General features: G+C 39.7%; 1 protein-coding gene and 1 pseudogene across 1 annotated transcript in view; both read left to right on the forward strand.

Moving 5' to 3' along the window:
• LOC126194690 (xanthine dehydrogenase) overlaps positions 1-13,477 on the forward strand; it is a 262,170-nt gene that overhangs the window by 88,688 nt on the left and 160,005 nt on the right. The window lies entirely within an intron of this gene.
• Positions 8,869-8,986, forward strand: LOC126195847 (5S ribosomal RNA; annotated as a pseudogene).

Raw genomic sequence — 13,477 nt, forward strand, 5'->3', positions numbered from 1 at the left:
CTTTTCGGTTCCTCCCTCCGTCACTAATAAGAAACTGAAGTTCGAAACCACAATGTGGAAGTTTCAACTGAAGACAACACCGGCCGGCAAAGCCTACATGGTATGACTACGGTCTGTGTTGGATAAACGATTAAGGGGCTGACATATTTCTCCACGACCTATTAAAGAGAAGATTGTTACCAAATCACGTTGATCACAATTCGCGATTTATACGCATAGATACCTAGGAGTGGCGTATATTGTCTGGAATCCAAACGTGGCCCCATACCACTTCTGGTGCTTCTTTATACTATTGGGTCCAATCCTTGCTCTTGTTATCATGGAAAATTAATTAAAGAATACTCTTGCGCTGGTGCTAATCTCGAGGTGAGAGGCACTAAAGAAATATACCTTACCAATTACCTGCGCAATAAAAAACGAAGGAAAAAATGGTTGATTGTATTGGATATCACCAGAACAGGAGCAGGGGATACGTTCTGAATTGTAAATGCCTGTCGAAATATTTTTTGTGGAAACCTTAGTAGTCCATTTTCGGCAAATTGCGAAGATAAGTGCCAATAACAGAGAAAAAGTGTAGAACTTCATGCTTGTGGTGGCACTCCCCTGTGACGCATAATATTCGGGTCTGACGTTATATAAACCACTCGTTATTACGTAACAAATGGGGTCGCCAGTTTTCTTCTTTTGGAAAGCTTCATATTTCCTCCGAAAGAAAAGAAACATCTGTTCATAAGCAAATAGTTAGGGATTTTGTTTTTGACTATGGTGATGCGCGAATTGTGTAGTTCATTAAATTAAGAAAGAGAGAAAGATGATCGAATAAGGTTATACGAACTGGTTCCACGGGTTATAACGCAAGAAGGTCACCACGTAAACAACACGATTCCGCTCCTCTGAATTGCCCTCTTTCTGGCGGTCGCGTTAATCTGTAAATTTTGCGACTGAAGTAGTTGTTATTATTGTTATCAGAACTGGTGTTCATTGGTATTTTGTGTATTTTTCCAGCCTTTCATCTCATTTATTGGCGCAGTGGATATTTCCACGAGCATATGTAGGCCCCGTTGTAGATCAAGAAAGAGTGAACCGCCATTATGAATAACACATATTCACGAGACGGTGTGGTGCAAGTGACATCTTGTGATGTGCCACCTGTGTCAGAGAAGTTTACAAAGAACGCATCTGTTCCTAAATGTTAACTCTAAAACGGGTAGAGAAATTCTGCAACATATAGTGAAATCTAAAGCACAGCTCTCGTCTTGCATCATATCATGATAGAATGTCGTTGTTCTAGAATTTACACGAAGCGAATTAGCGCAGCAATTAAGACACTGGACTCTTATCCGGTATGGGCAGGGTTCAAATCCATGTCCATCCTGATTTTGCTTTGCCGTGATTTTGTCAAATACCATCAGACGAATGATAAGATGTCTCCTTTGAACAGGCCACGGCAAATTTTCGTATCCAGTCTTGTCCATGTGATCTGACTTTTAGCTCTAGATGTCGACTAGAAAGAGGTCAACCTCTAACCTTCCTCTATTCTCGGACCTTTGTTAAAGAAGTTACCGTGGAAATTTGAAGCCATTTTGACTATTTTTCGACCGTGACTGTCTCAAGAAATATGTAAAGGTTTTCATAAATTACCGCTACCAGTCACAAACATTGTCAACTATTGTATTACGTATTTATTTAGTGACATGTTTCGAGGGTTAAACCTCATCTTCAGGCTAAATGGCATTACATCGTGTTTCCAAGTTACTGCTATGCTAGTGACAATTTGTAAACAGTGACCAAGAGAGCCACGGAAATGGATACACCACAACACATCATAACGAGACTGCCACGCCAGAAGAACAAAGATTACCACAGCATTTACGAAAATACTATGTAATATCGGTATGACCTTATTGTAAAGTTGTTTTTGTAATGCCATTTAGCCTGAAGATGAGGTTTAATCCTCGAAACATGTCGCTAAATAAAGAATCTGCCAGGAAGTTTCAAATAAATAAGTAATACAATAGTTGACAAAGTTTGTGACTGGTAGCGGTAATTAAAAAAAAAAAATTATGCCGTGGGAATGTTACTAGCGCCAGGTCCACTGCCGGCGACTTAAAGGCTGGTATCTTTTCCACCAGTCATACAGTCTTTAAGGGCAGCTACGAATCACGCCAGAGTAATTTGAAGTATATGTTAGGATTATATGTGGTTTTCTGAGCCCTGAATTAACAGTTTCGAATATTTACGGTGTTATAGGGAATTAGCTTCGAGCTCGCGAAGCGCAGCCTCATAATTTAGAGGGTGTCCAAAGAGGAATAGTCAATATTCAGTTATATGACAGGAACAATCATTTGAAAACTTCATATTAACATATCTCCTACACTGAATGGTTTCCGAGGTAGAACACATCTAATGTACTCTATTATTTATTTTCCGTATTATTAAGTACATTATCAGGTTTGCACATGTACAACAGTTAGTATACATTACAACATGCATTTTATAATGTATCAATTGAGGGCAGCAGCGTCCATGATGCGACCAAGCAGTTCATTAAGTTTATTTACCTTTCGTTTGCACATATCAGACTTCGTCCAACCCCATAATATAAATCTAATGGCGTTAAGATCTGGCGATCTTGGTGGCCAGTTAATTGTACTGCATACTTCGAGCAGTCCAGCGATTAAGGTAAATGCGGCCGAGGTGTTCCCTCACACGTGGCTTCATCAGCGAATAGTACTAATGAAAGCAAATAACTAATGCCATTTAACTAGTGAGAAAATTCGTGTGGCATTGTTGACAGTGTGAATATTGCAGAGACGCTGTATGTGAAACGGGTACAATTTTTCCGCATGTAGGCCTTATGTTCACCACACACGTGATCGTGAGATACAGAAAGACGCCTTGTGCTGATAGTAGAACTACCCTATACTAGTTCCAACTATGTGTTGCTGTTCCTGCGCACGTTGTTGAACTACATGTTCGGAAGAAAAATGAGAACTTGAAAGAATGTCTGTTTCACGTAATGTGCTGAAAACTCTGGTAAACACTCTGCGATCAGGAATTCGAAGTGTCGGAAAGCGCCGACGATATTCTTCGACAGCGCAGATGAACTGCCCTTGGAGAAGCCGTAAACATACACAATATCTGCATATTCTTGATTAGTGCAGATGTGTGGCATTTTAGCCAGCACCTGTACAAACACGGGTAACGGATGCTCCTCTCTGATACAATCTCAGTTGTTCGCACTACTTCACTCGTAACACATGAACAGCTGCGCGTTCAACGGACTAGTTTAATGGCAGAAAGAAATCCCGAGCAAAGATGCTGAAAGCAAAGAAGTAGGAAGGCCTAAAATAAAACATCAAAGAGGTTGGGTGGGTAAGAAACATACGCGGACAAACAAATGTACACATGTGTTCTATCTCGGAAACCATTCGGAATAGAGCATATGTCGATAAGAGAATTTTTGCTACAAATGAGCGTTGCTATCATATCCATGAATATTGGCCATTCATTCGGGGACACTCATGGGAGGTGTGATCCCGTGTGTGGGTACCTGGTACAATATTCCGATGTCCACGAGCGAAGGATATGGAGAATGTGTGCTATACCGAAGTGCTGGTGTTTTGCGCTCGGAAGGTGAACGATCCCGCTGATACTTGGGCGCTGATGATCATGATGATGTCCTGCACTGCAAAAGTTACTTTAAGAAGGCGAATATGTATATGTATTAGATCTTGGAGAGAAAACTGTGCAACATATCTCCACTCAAAGCAGCAGCTATCTTCACAAATCTTCATCGTTTCAAAAGTACGAAAGTTAAAACATTATAGATTAGTAGACACAGCAGCGCAAAGAACCAAAAACACCATCTACGTAGAATTCAGAGTGTCAACTACAGTACAGAAAGGAGCTAGATTCGAAGTTTGATACATGTTGAACAATTAACTGGACCGCAGGTAATTTTGATGGAGTTAAAGACCCAATTAAAAATATTTTCATTGACAGTATCGTCATAGAAACACCTAAGATTAATGTTTTATTTTTTATAATTAATATTAGCAGTGTAATAGATCTTTCGTAGTGATAAGCAATTTGATTCTATTGAATTAGAATGAAATATGAACATTTCCGACCTATTTTCACAATCTATTGACCTCTCTCCATTGGGATACATGGAATGCAGCTAATTTAATGTGAGAACACACTTCGACTTCGGAATGTTCCGCACCTTGACAGCAAAGCGGATACCGACGGAGCAGCAAACCGCATGTGCTTATTCTGGAAGTTTCCCGCTCACAATCCTGGGTGTCGCCACGTCCCTGATACAAATTACACAAAATAATGAATAGTCGTAGGCATATCAACGCTGATCTTGTTCTGTTCTATTGCGCCATTACCTCCTCCACTCTGCAATTACGGTAGAGTACTGTAGCCGTCTTAAACCGGTTTTACGTACGCCTTGACCTTAAACTATTTGCGTCCATATATTGATACAGTCATTCACCGAAAACAAGCGTCATCGTGACCAATGAGACTTTTTAATAACACTATTATTCCTTTTAAACGTATGCAAATTTCAGTACTCCCGTGATATTGTCTGCGATCTTCGTTATTTTTAACCGACCTGTTGATATTCTGTGTAAAAAATGCTCGTCGTTATTAGTCAAAGCTGTGAGTATAGAACAGAGTGTTATATAAGCCGGATTTTTATGTGAACGTAATTTGCTGTAAGCTGTTTCTAACTGTTCGACAGATGATTCAGTATTTTAGGCTTTGTTTACAAGAAGTACTTTTGTATCTTCTTCTTCTTCTTCTGCTCTGTTCATAGTTAAATTGTTATCAGAATTTCCTTTTTAGTTTTTGGCTCATCGTTATCAACTGCAGTGATGATAATGTTTACACAGGAATCCGTTGCACCTTGCGTGGCACACTAATGTAAACAAAAATTGCTTTAAGGGGCTCCGGAAAGGCTCAAAATCATGAAAAGTTCAATTTTTACTTTTTTGCGTTTTCTGAATCTGCAGACTATTACCTTTTAATAGATGTATAATTTATTCAATTCCGAAGACTACAACTATTTTTTAATTTTTTTTGAAATGTGTTCTATATGTGTGTGACCCACTGTGGCGCTGTTAAACTGCTGTCAAATGGTGTTATTATTAACGTCCGTGTTCATCAGGTACATTTTAGTGATGTGAGATAAAGTATGTGTTGTGGCTAACCTGTGATGGTTCAATATATATCTCTGGTGTGATTGTCGATTGTTTCATGTTTATTTACTCTGTCGTTATCTCGAAAATATTCGTAATTAATTCTGTTTATTGAGTCTCTGTTTTGTTGACGTATAATAATGAGTAAAAGTAAAGTTATTAGAAATCCTCTGAAGGCTTTTAAGAAAAGGAGAAATGTTGGAAAGCCAAAGGTATGTGTTATTACTGTAAACAATAAAGACGATAAGTACACCTGCCCATAGCAGTCAAAGTGGGAAAGAAAATACTTCACAGAAGAAGCTTGGTTCAATGAGTGAAAACTATGAATGTTTTATGGGCGAATCGGATGTGAATGAAATATTTGATATGTCGGTTCTCAAAGGAATTTTTTCAAACTGTGTAAGATGTATTCATTGTAGTGAAGTTGGTCTCCATAATAAAGCACGTAGGACTTGCTAGTGAAATACAACTGAAATGTGATAAGTGTTCATACATGACCACCTTTTGGAACAGTGTTGCAGTAACTGCAACTGAAGAAAATGGTGGCAAAATCTACGAACACAACATTAGATTTGTTTATTCCTTGCGTTCAGTTGGTAAGGGTGCTACTGCAGGTGCAATATTCTGTGGCATCATGAATCTTCCAAATCCCCCAACCAAGTTTACGACCTATAATAAATTAATAGGGTCTAAAGTAGAAGATGTCTGTATAGAATCTATGAAGAACGCTGTGGAAGAGGCAGTAATGGAAAATAATGGTAACAGAGATTTGACTGCAGCGTTCGATGGTACCTGGCATAAACGGGGACACACATCTCTTCATGGTATAGTATCTGCCACCAGTATGTATACAGGGAAAGTTTTAGATGTAGCAGTAATATCAAAGTATTGTAGATGTCCACAAAAATATAAAGGTACACATGAAAATAATTGCAAAGCTAACTATAGTGGCAGTAGTGGAGGAATGGAAGTGGCTGGTGTTGCCAGTATATTCCAGCGTTCTGAGGCGTGTGATAAAGTGCGATATGTTAATTACCTTGGTGACGGTGATTCTAAAAGTTTCAAACATGTTCAAGGACTGAAGCCCTATGGTGATGATGTTGTAGTGCAGAAATTTGAGTGTATTGGACACGTACAGAAGCGAATGGGAACAAGACTTCGGCGACTGAAAGCTTCGTACAAAAAACAAAAACTCAGTGATGTTAAAGGGTTGGATGGGAAGGGAAGGTTAACTGACAGTGTAATTGACAAAATACAGAACTATTATGGAATGACTATTAGGCAAAATACACAAAGTGTCGACGAAATGAAGAAGGCTGTTTGGGCTCTTTTTTTTTCATACTTCTTCAAACGATGAAAATCACCAACATAGCTTGTGTCCCAAAGAAGAAGACAGTTGGTGTAAATATAACAAAGGATTGCTAACTGGTGAAGTGTACACTCGTAAGCATAGTCTGCCTCATGCAATAATGGAGGTGATAAAACCTATTTTCAGAGACTTAGCAGCACCTGAACTGTTGAAAAAGTGTATTCACGGAAAAACTCAAAACCCCAATGAAAGTGTAAATAGTGTTATATGGTCGAGAATCCCCAAGACTGTATTTGTTGGAATAGAAACACTTCACTTTGGTGTGTATGATGCTGTTGCGACTTTCAATGATGGCAACATTGTAAGGTGCAAGGTATTTAGAAATATGGGAATGAAGATAGGTTCTAACATGGTACGAGCGATGCTTGCTTTAGACAAGGAACGCCTTCGGGCTGCAGACAGGGCTGTAAAGAGTCTAGAAATACAAGCAAGAGTAAACAGGAGGAGGAACAAGAGGAAGCTGGAGGAGGAGTTTGCAGAGGATGAAGATAATCCATCCTATGGACCTGGAATGCACTAAAAAGTTAATCCAATCTTTGTCGCTCGATTCCCAAAACTTTTATTTTCTCATACTAATTACATGTTTTCTAAGGATCTTCCAAACATATTTGTTTCAAACTTTCAGTAAATGTTACACAGTACCTTCTGCATAATTTAACACAGCCTTTTTCCAAAAAAACTGTATATTTTTGAATATATAAATAAAAAATTGCAAAAAAATGTTGTGAATTTTCATTACAATTGAAAAAAAATCTTCTTTAATAACTGAACTAAAATTTTGTAAAATCCCTCTGTTAAGTTGTAGCCCATATTCCAATAAATAATCTGTAAAAAGTTCAACTTCCTACCTCAAATACTTTGTGAGGAAAGATGTAATTTATAAGCGTTATTTTAACATTGCAAGTATAGGGCGTTCCGGAGCCCCTTAATCCTTGGCAGTGTAAGGGTCCAAAATCACAATTAAAGATCATACTAAAAATTTTTAACTCATGACTTTTATAGGTTGTTTGGTAATAATTCTTGTAGTCGGAGAAGGAAGCATTAAAACTTACTTATCTAGTTTTGAGTTATTGCAATAGGAAATGTGGTCCTTTGCAACCCATCGAAAGCGTCCATTTTCTTAATGTGAATGTCTTAATCCTTAACGGATGAAAAAGGAGCACTGTTTAAGAATATAGACATGCATTCGTGAAGAGTGATCTTCTGATATCCGTCTAGACCTCCAGGCGTAGTTTTTCCGTGATTTTCCTAAATTGATTAAAGTGAATACCAATTTGATTCCTTTAAAAAGGACACGGCCAATTTCTTTCCCCACCACTGTACAGTCTGAACGTGTACAACTTCTCGAATGAAGTCGTCAGCAGACGGGGCGTTATAAGACAATCTATCTTTTTCATTTTTGTAAGCTTTTCAGATAGATTCTATAGACAAATAGATCCGATGTGATGGAAGTGATGTTCCAGAAATAAAGGTGCCATTTCATGTTTACGGGTAGAAACATACAATGAGTACCACACAAAACCGGTACACCACAAGCCCGAAATTCAAGTTACAATGAACTAACTAAAAAAGAATAGATAATAGTAATGTTAAGGACATGTAGTTACCTGTTTATAAGAGACGCTGGAAGTGCTGGCCATGGGCACTTCACAAGCAATTCGACTAGACATGGTTAACCGGTACTTGAGGCGTATCGGTTTTGTGTGGGTCACTCTGTATATGAAAATAGTGAAGCAACGAAAAGGAAAATGCCATTTAATCCGGGTGAAACATAACCGGTGAGGGATGAGTAAGAGAAAAGTGTCGTAACGCGCTGACAAAAAATAAAACGTTCAGTGTTGCGCGAGGAACAACAATGTCGTTTTGAAGACTTAAGATTATTCTGGAACTCTGAAAACGAAGTTCAGCAACTAAAAGTGACGCTAGAAAGGCTAACATTCATTTTGCTGCTTATCAGAAAGTTCGCACGGACATCTATAGTAATATTTTTCGTAATGCCAGTTTATCTGTCATAGATCGATATTAAGATCTGTGATGAACATAAAACGCGCTTTAAGAGATTTCTTTTCATAATTTTAATTCAAGCGACATACAGTTTATGCTTTTCTTCCACTGCTAGATCCAGACTCCTCCACATATTATTATACAATCTTCAGATTTGCACATCCAAATTCGTATTATTTGTCTCTCCAAATTGTCCACTTACCTGTCACTAATATGGCACTGTCTGACCGCCCAACCTACGTTCTGATATCGCAACAGTCATTGCAGCAACACAAACATGTATTAGTCAACGGCCTTGCCGCAGTGGTAACACCGGTTCCCGTCAGATCACCGAAGTTAAGCGCTGGCGGGCTGGGCTAGCACTTGGATGGGTGACCATCCGGTCTGCCGAGCGCTGTTGGCAAGTGGCGTGTACTCAGCCCTTGTGATGCAAACTGAGGAGCTACTTGATTGAGAAGTAGCGGCTCCCGTCTCGGAAACTGACCTACGGCCGGAAGAGCGATGTGCTGACCACATTCCCCTCCAAATCCGCGTCCAGTGACGCTGTGGGCTGAGGGCGACACGGCGGCCAGTCGGTACCTTTGGGCCTTCATAGCTTGTGCGGGAGGAGTTTAGTTTTTTTAAACAGCTATTATTTTTCTTACCTATTTATTAATCATCGTCCTCCTTCGTTATCCCCAACACATTAATCTCCAACAGGCAACTCTTGGTTTGATTACCGAAGGTCAGTGTCTCGCTTTCATTGCTTGCTACAGGAACTATTTACTGGTTGCAGAATTGTTAAGTTTTATCTGCTAAGAAATATTCATTGACTTCAGATGTATTATCTGATATATTTTCTATACAATGTGGTAGTGGAGAAGAGCATCGACGGCTTTCGGAAGGTCAAAGAACACGCTTAAAACTGAATTCTACAGCCTTCAGAGATGCTTAAAACTGAAGTTTCTACAGTCTTCAGAGATTCATTAACGAAAAGGTCTAGTTAGGTGTCACACTATCGTTGCTTGCGGAATCCATGTTAATTTGTACACAGTACTTGCCCCATCACCAAAAATTCTCCACACGCGACCGCCGTTCGTGTTCCATATTTCTAAGACAAACTAAAGTCACTTACGAGGGTCACTCCAAAAGAAATGCTCACAATTTTTTTTAAATTCCGTCTTTTATTCTACACGTTTGAAAGTTTTACAGTGTGTAGATACATCCTTTAGGAACAATAATTTCATTTCTCCACATAATTTCCATCCTTCTCAACTGCCTTACGCCATCTTGGAACCAGCGCCTGTATACCTGCACGGTAAAATTCTGACCAACCTGTTGGAGCCACTGTTTGGCAGCGTGCACAAGGGTGTCATCATCTTCAAACCTTGTTCCATGAAGAGAGTCTCTCAGTTTCCCAAAGAGATGATTGTCACATGGAGCCAGGTCAGGACTGTAAGGCGGGTGTTTCAGTGTTGTCCGTCCGAGTTTTGTGATCTCTTCCATGGTTTTTTGACTGACATGTGGCCTTGCGTTGTCGTGCAACAGCAAAACATCCTGCTTTTGCCGATGTGGTCGAACACGACTCAGTCGAGTTTGAAGTTTCTTCAGTGTCGTCACATTTGCATCAGAATTTATGGTGGTTCCACTTGGCATGATGTCCACAAGCAAGAGTCCTTCGGAATCGAAAAACACTGAAGCCATAACTTTTCCAGCAGAAGGTGTGGTTTTGAATTTTTTTTCTTGGGTGAATTTGCATGATGCCACTCCATTGATTGCCTCTTCGTCTCTGGTAAAAAATGATGGAGCCATGTTTCATCACCTGTCACAATTCTTCCAAGAAATTCATCTCCACCATTCTCATATCGTTCCAAAAGTTCGCTGCATACCTTTTTCCTTGTTTCTTTGTGAGCCACTGCCAACGTCCTGGGAACCCACCTGGCACAAACCTTTTTTAACGCCAACACTTTCAGCATTCTGCAAACGCTTCCTTCCCCTATCCCAACGTAGCGTGACATTTCGTTCACTGTGATGCTTCTGTCAGCAGTCACCAATTCGTTAACTCTCTGCACATTGTCTGGAGTGTGTGCAGTACGAGGCCTGCCGCTGCGAGGACAATCCTCAATATTTCCGTGCCCGCTTTCATCACGTAACCTGCTGGCCCACCGTCTAACTGTACTGCGATCGACAGCAGCATCTCCATACACCTTTTTCAACCTGTTGTGGATGTTTCCCACTGTCTAGTTTTCACAGCACAGGAATTCTATGACAGCACGTTGCTTCTGACGAACGTCAAGTGTAACAGCTATCTTGAAGACATGCTGTGACGGCGCCACTCATGGGAACAGGTTGAACTAAGTTTGAAAACAAGCGGGAAGGATGTATCTACACACGATAAAACTTTCACACATGCAGAATGAAAACTGTATTTTCACAAAAATAGTGTGCATGGAGTGACCCTCGTATATATGTCTGCAGACCTGTGTTTCTACCTTCTTGCCGCGCGGTTTGAGGCGTCGTGTCACGGACTGCGTGGCCCATCCCGCCGGAGGTTCGGGACCTCCCTCGGGCATGTGTGTGTGTGTTTTGTTGTTAGCATAAGTTAGTTTAAGTATTGTGTAAATCGAGGGACCGATGACCTCTGCAGTTCACACACATTTGAACATTTGTACCTTCTTATTCGCCTTAAAAACTGGAAAGACTGTGTCTTTTCCTATCGAGCGACTTTAATTTCTTTTAAATTCCGCAGGTATTTATTCCCGTACCGAGACTGACTTTTTTGAGTCTCTTTCGGCGAAGCCCAATTTTTTTCTCAGTCTTCGTTATCATCTATTTCGGTGCTAGTATGATCCATGAACGACTAGATGAGTGACTTAGATCCATTTACTTCTTTTACATAGGGTCTCAACTTTAGGATTTTTAAATATATCGGGAAATGAGAGCAAACTTATTACATAAGATTTTGTTACCAAATTAATTGATATCTTCTTTCATATCCAACCTTATGCTTGTTTTTTTTTTTAATTTTTTTAATAGACTTGGCTTCTGTTACAAACACACAACTTTGCGTAATTTCCTGAATTCATTTATTGGTCCATAGAGAGGTGGATACATGTCACGTAGTCCGGGAGTTCATTTGAGTTTGTCAGGAACTGGATGGCTCATACTATCTGATCGTTAAGTTGTATATCCACTGTGCAGGCTGCCGAACTTACTGTGCACATGTTCAGTGACCCAAGCCGTAATTTTAATTTCAGAGAAAATTGTCATACAATCATACGTCCAGGAAATATTTGTAAAATATATACTGCTACGGTCCTTTAGCTCTTGAATGCTTGTGGCAAAAAAGTACTCTCGTAAAAGTACTAGTGCGTGTTTGATGTGGAGTAACTCATATGATGAGTAACATAGCGTGACACCTTGTGCTGGCATATACAAAAGTAATCATTGTTGAACTTAATTAGGTTTTTAGGGTTTCTAACATCATATATGTATTAACAAAATATAGTACAAGTAAATATGGCTTTTTCTTCGTGGGAGCCAGGATATCGTAGAACTTTTTTGAAACAAATTGCCGCCATTTGACTGAAAATTACCATCCATTTATTTCACACAATCATGATTTCGTCTTTACAACCAAACGCAGGTGAAAGTTGAACTGTCACAAAATGTCAGGCAGGTTAATTTTGTGACAGTTCATCTTGCACTTGAGAATGGCTATAAAGCGGAAATAATGATTGTGTGGAATAAATGAATTTACTGTCAGTTGACGGAAATTTCTATCGAAAATTACTAGTACGTAGACTGCTTGTTTACATGTTATTCCGTGTCATCTGCATGACGTCTGTTCTGTTGCACGGGTTTTTCTTTGTACGTGGTGAAGCACGTACCATTTTCTTCGTCAACCGGTTTTGATACTGTTCCGCCAAGGTTGCTGACATATTTCTGGAGCTATTATTTTCGAGACACTTGTTTTTACGGTTAGTCCTTCCAACTGGGGCGCCGCAATCTTCACGACGCAAATTGTAGGTTCAAAGACTGATGTAAGTCGGAATCGGAGAAGTCTCGCACCAAAGAGCGAATTGGATCTGGTTTCATTCTCATCTCTATTCTTTCCACTGTACTGTCTAATGACACGCTGTTTCTTCGGTTAAAATCTGTGTTGTTACACCTACGACACATTTCAAAAAAGTAGGAGCAGATCGATTCTTCCGCATTGTAAAACTAGCTCACGATACAACACAACTTTTGGCACTGAGGTAGAGCGCGCCCTATCTGTTACTACAATCGCCTCTTTTAAAAGGTGATAAATTGACATTAGCGCTGATTTCAATATTAGCGGTTCATTTCCTGTAGATTACCAAAATTCTGTTGATAGAGAAAGGAGAAATGTCAGCGTACAGTTCTTCACCTCCATGTTGTGTCTGCGCCCTCATCTGAATTCTAAGAATTTGCACGTCTTATAATGCGAGGGTGAAAGATATCCTTGTTATAGAGCAGCCAATCTTGTGACAACCTGCGAGACCTGCGGCTAAGTGCTACATCTGTAGAGGAATAATAATCTTGTGATAACGGGTTCAGTCTGTGTCTTCCGTTTTTTCATCTATTACAACAAATAAGAACCTTCACGCGCGGCCACGCTATACAGTTCTATAACTGCAACTGACCCTTAACATAGACAAATGTAATGTATTACGAATACATAGAAAAAAGGATCCTTTATTGTATGATTATATGGTAGCGGAACAAACACTGGTAGCAGTTACTTCTGTAAAATATCTGGAAGTATGCGTGCGGAACGATTTGAAGTGGAATGATCATATAAAATTAATTGTTGGTAAGGCGGGTGCCAGGTTGAGATTCATTGGGAGAGTCCTTAGAAAATGTAGTCCATCAACAAAGGAGGTGGCTTACA

Source organism: Schistocerca nitens, chromosome 7 (assembly GCF_023898315.1).
Source record: "Schistocerca nitens isolate TAMUIC-IGC-003100 chromosome 7, iqSchNite1.1, whole genome shotgun sequence".
Lineage (NCBI taxonomy): Eukaryota > Metazoa > Arthropoda > Insecta > Orthoptera > Acrididae > Schistocerca > Schistocerca nitens.